The following is a 6,679-nucleotide window of genomic DNA, read 5'->3' as shown; positions in this document are numbered from 1 at the left end:
ATTGATCCTACTTTTTACCTGCAATGATATGTCGGATAATACGGTATGTGGAATAAATACGGAAACGGTCTTACTCGTCCCCCTTCCCCCCCCCAATGTTGAAGACAGATTTGCGCCGCTGCTGGTTTGAGGCTCCTCGACCCTGAACTTTTTTTTTAACATTCTGAAACATTGAAATTTGTTTTACCGGCACGAATACACGAATATATATTGCTCATAGATACGTCGAAAACGAAGACATTAATGTCAAGTAATGTTAACACGACAAGTAAAGTTCGATGTGACTGCACTGGCCCCAGACGATACTGATTGTTAGGAGCGAGTAAGGCGGCACGTTTAGAGGGTGGCAAACAACTGAAAATAAAAGCTCCTACGAAGTAAAATGCCAAACTGAATTGAAACAGGCCTTCCTGAACGTGTTCAAGATTTCAATACCGACTCACTAAGATTTTTTTTTAAATAGTATTCCGTACAACCTACCTTACTCTCTAAAACCGCGAGTCAAGTCAGATAGGCATGTCTACTGCGATACTGGAGTTAGTAATTGCACACGACAATCATAATAGTAAAGGCGGTCTTAAGACAGGTTTAAAATGGCGGCGTGATTTTCCTAAATTTCACTAATCGTTTCCAAGTCCTAACACACTTACATTAGATATGATAATAGCCATATAAGAATGTTTTTGACAGTGAAAGTGTAAAAAAAAAAAAAAAAAAAAAAAAAAAAGGAACTTGATGGGTATTCCAATTACGACCGTATTTACTATTATGACTTGACGCTAGTAATAGCGATGCTATGATTGGATCCAGAGATAATAACAAAAGCGCGATGAAAGAAAATGTTTTGGCCGTCGCGTCGCCAGGTCGTGTAGTGGCTTAAAAAAATAAAACTACAGAAAGGGTACTGAAAGGAATAGGGAAATGTGCTTGTTAGTTGACCATTGTTAGTAATTAAATCATGGTATATGTCGTGAGAGTAACTTTGTGTTCAGTGTTCAGCAACATTTTTTTTATCTCTATAATGTTTTAAGTGTTTTTGTTTCTGTCTGATGAGTTAGCCAATTAGGTAAGACGCTCGACTTCTAACTGACTAATCCATGTTCAAATCTCCCTGCAGCTAACCTTTTTTTCTCCCACTACCGAAATCAACACCGTGTGTTGTGTTGATTTAACACAAAAAGTGGTAGTCACGTTGGGTCACCGCATTGTCTTGAACATGGGCGGAGTTAGGATTGCCTGCTGGGGGGACAGACCTTTTGGTCGGTCTCGACCTGTGGAATACTACCTAGACGAGTGTGGAATTAATATGAATAACTCATTTTTTGTCTAAAAGTTGGGGGGACAATACCCTCCATCCCCCCATAGCTCCGCCAATGGTGTTGAATCAACACAGATATTTTTTTACTGTGCAGGACATACGTTGTAAAAAGTAAGGTTAAGGACACATACAAAAGTCATCCAGGGCAGGGGTTCGAATTCACAAATACGTGAAGAAATTTCATTTCCTCAGTCAAAATTAAATGTGTTGTAAGGCAACTTTAACATTGACAATAAAATGCGATGGAACCAAAACTTAAATTCAATTATAAATGTCGGACTCAAATTACTGTAGGAAATTAAGGAGTGATCACTAGAAACAACCGAAAAATTAAACATGAAGAAATAATTTAATAAAAATCAGCTAACAAGGCTATCACACTTAACTTTATTTTTAAAAAAAAGCAGAGCAAACGTAACGGTTTCAATGTTCTAACACCTTAATGTGTCATCCGAGTAACATCGGAAACGTTACGTTTGCTGTGTGTGTGCTTTAAATTCAAAAACTGTGTTTTCAATTTCGAGACAGGAGACGAGACGAGACATTTCAATAGACGTCTCGTCTCGTCTCGAAAACGAGACGAGACAATTAGTCTGCCTCGTCTTGTCCCAAAGATTTCTGTCTCGTCTCGTTTACGAGACGAGACGAGACACGAAAAATAGCTAATTTGGACCACTTCTGGCTTGAATATGGAGTTAACGGATGAGACTGGCCTATTCTTTGGATGCAGAATCAATGGCAGAAAATCACTTCCCGATATGACTTCTATCTTTGCTCTGGTATCTGTCACACACACGGATGAAACCACTCTATGAGACTTCCGACTTTTATGCACGGCACAGTTTGGAAGTTAAACACTTGTCTAGTTCCATAAATATTATTAACACTAACATATCAATGATACTCTTGTGTATAATTCAAAAAGTTAACCGTGAAATTTATGCCGGATTGGAAGCAGTTGTGGGAAGGCCTCTTGCTACATCAATTTGTGGGTGTTCAGGTAAAACCAATATAATCTTAGTATTTTACATCGGGTTAATAATGAATAGGTCATTTCTACTGTATATCAACTTCACGGACAAAAGCGACTCGTGGCTTAATGGAAATCCATTTGTTGGTTCTTCAAGGTCAATACATCAACCAAATAGCTGTACTAGCAGTACACGCGACCCATTACTTCGACAGAAGAGGCAAACGCACGTGTTTATGTATAAAAGACTAATTGCCTCAGGCACTTACTAGAAGGTTTGACTGCGTGGAAGCAACATAGCAATGTTCTATGACAAAGAACGCTGTGCTATGTAAAAAAGAAAAAATGCTCTGGGTTGTGTTATCTGTTGTTGTGTATGAAACACGAGTTTGTTTGTGTGTCTGTCTGTGTGCGGCCTGGGAATCAGACGAGTTGACCGAAAGTTACTAAACTTTGGTCACGGATACTTTATCCAGGCTCCAGACCAGAACGAAGCGTTTTTTTCAATTCGAACCAGTTTCTCAGGGGAAGGGAGCGTTTACCGAGACATGTAAAAACATTAGAAAATGACCGGTTTTTGTGTTGAATTTATAGTTAGCGCCGTCGCTGAGAACAATGGTGACACTTTCATTAGCGATGACTTTGAAAATAGGCTACTATTGTATGCGGGTCGGTGTCACCCTGGGGGTGGGGTACCGAAATATATAAAAATATATTCCAAAATGACCAATATTAGTGTCAAATACTTAGTTTTCACGGTCGCTGAGATGAATGTTGATTCTTCCAGAGGCGTTGACTTTCAAATACAGGCCAATCGCCTGCGGGCGAGAGGCGTTCTTTTAAATTTCGAACCAGGGGTCTCACGGGGCGTTTACCAGGATATGTAAAAGTATTAGAAAATGACCGATATCTTTTCGTTTCGTTGTTCAGTTTGTTTGCATAGATATTTTATCTCACCCATGCGAAAAGTGTGTATTTCAGCTAGTTATTAACAAATGCACGAAATAAATTATTAGTAATATACAGGGTGGCCCAAAAATAAGTTTACAGTGCCGTACTGATCAGTTCATTGCATTTTATATAATTTCTTATTGTTATCCATCAGATAGACTTAGTTTCTTTATTATTTGTTCTTAATGTGTTTTACTTACATCTTAAGCTCGGAAGAGCTGAAGCAAATAAACTCATAAACTAGAATGTTATACTTGATCAATGAAGAGGTGTATGCCTACTTTTGGACTACGTGAATAGATAGGAATGTATTTTGAAAGAAAGAAACGAAAGTGTAAACATACATAACCGTATTTCACTTTATATAATCTATCCTAAACCACGGTCATTAATCTAAGATAATGTAGGAAAAAATGCAAGAAAGTAATTAATAATAATAAATATGAGCATATCAAAATATATTTTGAAAGGAAAAGGGTCCCCTGGCAGAACTTATTTACTCCAGATGTCGAAGCGTTAATCAGAGTTGGAGTGGGTCAAGTAGGTCAACAGCATGTGACCCACTGCGACCCACCACCCACTATGACCCACTCTGAACCTTTGTGACCAACTCCGACCCGCCAAAACCCATCGTCATCAACTCTGACCCATGATCCACGCTCTCTTTAAAACTAAATAAAGTTTACAATTGTAATAAAACAAGGCTATGAAATTATCACTAATCGGAGTTTGAATTTCCACGGTTCAACGCTCAAGCACCGCTCTGTTACAATACGGGTGGATTTGATCTTTACGATACACAATGATAAAGTGTTTGTCATGGGCCAAATTGCGATGAATTTAACTTTAATTATCATATATAATTATTTCTTTGTTGACTTACAGACATTTTCAGTGGAAAATAGGATGAAATTTGAAAGTCTCAAATTAAGGTAAAGTAGACCAAAGTAAAGAGAAGTCTAAAATTGGCCATATAATTAAGCATCCCGTACAAATTTAAAATTCCCAGGTAATTAAGCTTGCAGTACAAATTTTATGTAAATTTTCCTCACAACTTTATGACGTGATATCCTTATGCTGTAACGCTCCATACATAAACACAAGTTTCAGCAGTTATTATAATAAAAAGCAGTAGATGTAAAATGCATAAAACTCTAGTTTTTATTTCTCAATAATTGCTTTTCAATTTGTTTCTGAAGTAATATTGATCGTTTTCGATTATTTTTAGAAATCAACCCTATATATAGAAAATGCTCCCTCCCAATAAAAGAGTTTTAAAAATGATATTGAGATCATGGCCTAACTATGTATATACCAAATGTCATTTCAGTTGACTTTGCAATTTGATCATGACGATCACACACACATAGTTATATTCAATGTTTTATATAATTATTCGTACATTATAGGTAATTCACATTTTTTTCTCCAGTAGTTAGCTCCTCTAAAAACTCGCAGGATGTGTTTGAAAAGTCAAGAAGTAAGTCCTATTGCTATTATTACAATTCCAAATATGGTCAATTGCCTGAAGTTCTGCAAGAGTGCCTGAAATTCTTTCTTCAATAGAGACAAATGAAAAAAGAAGAAAAAGGGAGGCCTTGAAAGTAAAAGGTAGACAAATTCACCAGTGCTCAGAAGAAACTGTCTACAATGCACTGAGCAGAATGGGTTCGTAAGTCAGAGTGGATCAGTGGGTCAGTATGGATCAGAATGGGTAGTTGGGTCAGAGTGAGTCACGGTGGGTTGTATATCGCAGTGAGTCACATCCTGTTGACCCATGACCCACTTACAAATCTTGACGCAATTGACCCACTGACTCACTCCATCTCTGGACTGCACACACGTATAAAGCAGTCATATATTTATCTTAGCCTTCCTAATTTAAGTTAATCTACAAAAAATGCAATAAAGCAATTATTATTGACAAATACAAACATATAGGAATGTATTTTGAGAAAAAGAAAAATCAAAATGAACCAGCCGAGATTTGAACCCGCGTTGCTCCACTCAAGAAACAGACGTTCTACCGACTTAGCCACGGCAGAACTTGTAACTTTTGCCTTTGAAGCTTTATTTATATTACGTGTATTACGTAACAACGCTACTAGATGTCATTACTGTCCTTCAAGACCCGTTTCGTAAATTTACGAAATAACTCATTTAATCCTTAATCAATCCGATTATCTCTATATACGTATATACGATGTATGTGTGTGTGTTGGTGCACCCAAGAGATTAATTCATAATAGATTAATTTTATTCTTGATGTTAATCTACAGCACAAATGCTTTTAATGAAAACATGGGGCCTGTTGCCGTAGATAGCTAAAGGCCGTAAATGAAATTCTAACTTCAAGTGTAACTGGAGTAACTCACCGTCAATAGCTGATTTAACACGCTTGATGACAGCGCGTGTAATGGTTGAATTATAAACACACTTGATAGAGCCTATGTAGATAAGTGGGTACCGTGTGTGACTGTCGTTCTCAGGATTCTGTGTTCGAGTCTCAGCCTAGACTGACTTGCACTTTTTTTCAAGGAAATAAACAATATAAATGATGTTCGCGTTTGATACTGAAAGAGATTTATCCTATGAAGGGAGAAAAACAAGACAATACAGGGGGCAGGGGGAAAGACCGAGATTGTTTATCCTTAAGTGTTAAAATTTAATTCATTCCCATGTCTTTTGCTCTTTCCTTTCTCGCTTTCCTTCTTTTCTCATTTTGTTTAGCTTTCCATACTTTTTCGGTCTCTACATGATGCGTATTATTCTTTTCGTTTCCTTTGCTTTAATTCCTATCTCTTTGATCTTAAAGTGAATGGAATTTCTGCAGATTTATTTCGTGGTTGTTTCTCTAAGTGATGCTCTCAGATAGTAATACTTTTTCCTCCAAATGGAGGAATATCCTGGCATGTTATGTTTTCGGGCATGTATTTGCTGTCATGTTGGTTGTCCAACTATCAGACATACAGTGAAACTATTCTGCTACTGGAAAAAGCTATCATTTCTTATGTATCCAACCTCCACTTTTTACAGTCGCTGACTGTACGTATTATACACCAGAAACGGGAAAATCGGATAAAACCGGGAGATTTTTCGAAATATTAATATTTCTGCACACACTACCATTTCCACCAGGGTTCTCAAATGTCCCGGATTTTAAGACACAGTCCCTTATTTTATAATTTTTTTCCGCGTCCCCTGGAGCTTCGATATGGGACGGCAAAAGTCGCGTATTTTGCCCAAATGCCAAATTTACCTCAGACAATTACTTTAAAACCAGCAATTCTGAATGAGTCGTCATGAGTGTGGGCAGTAAAGGGCAAATGCTATTTCAGAAAAGCTCTGAGTTGCCAAATTTACTTAAGGTCGTCTCCGTTTTCCTAAGCATCCCACTGCCAAATTCATTTGTGTGAAAGAGTTTTGTCACATATGAGTTT

The sequence above is a fragment of the Thermobia domestica genome, chromosome 10 (assembly GCF_964235325.1).
Source record: "Thermobia domestica chromosome 10, izTheDome1.hap1.1, whole genome shotgun sequence".
NCBI classification, from domain to species: domain Eukaryota; kingdom Metazoa; phylum Arthropoda; class Insecta; order Zygentoma; family Lepismatidae; genus Thermobia; species Thermobia domestica.
This window is presented reverse-complemented; position numbering follows the sequence as displayed.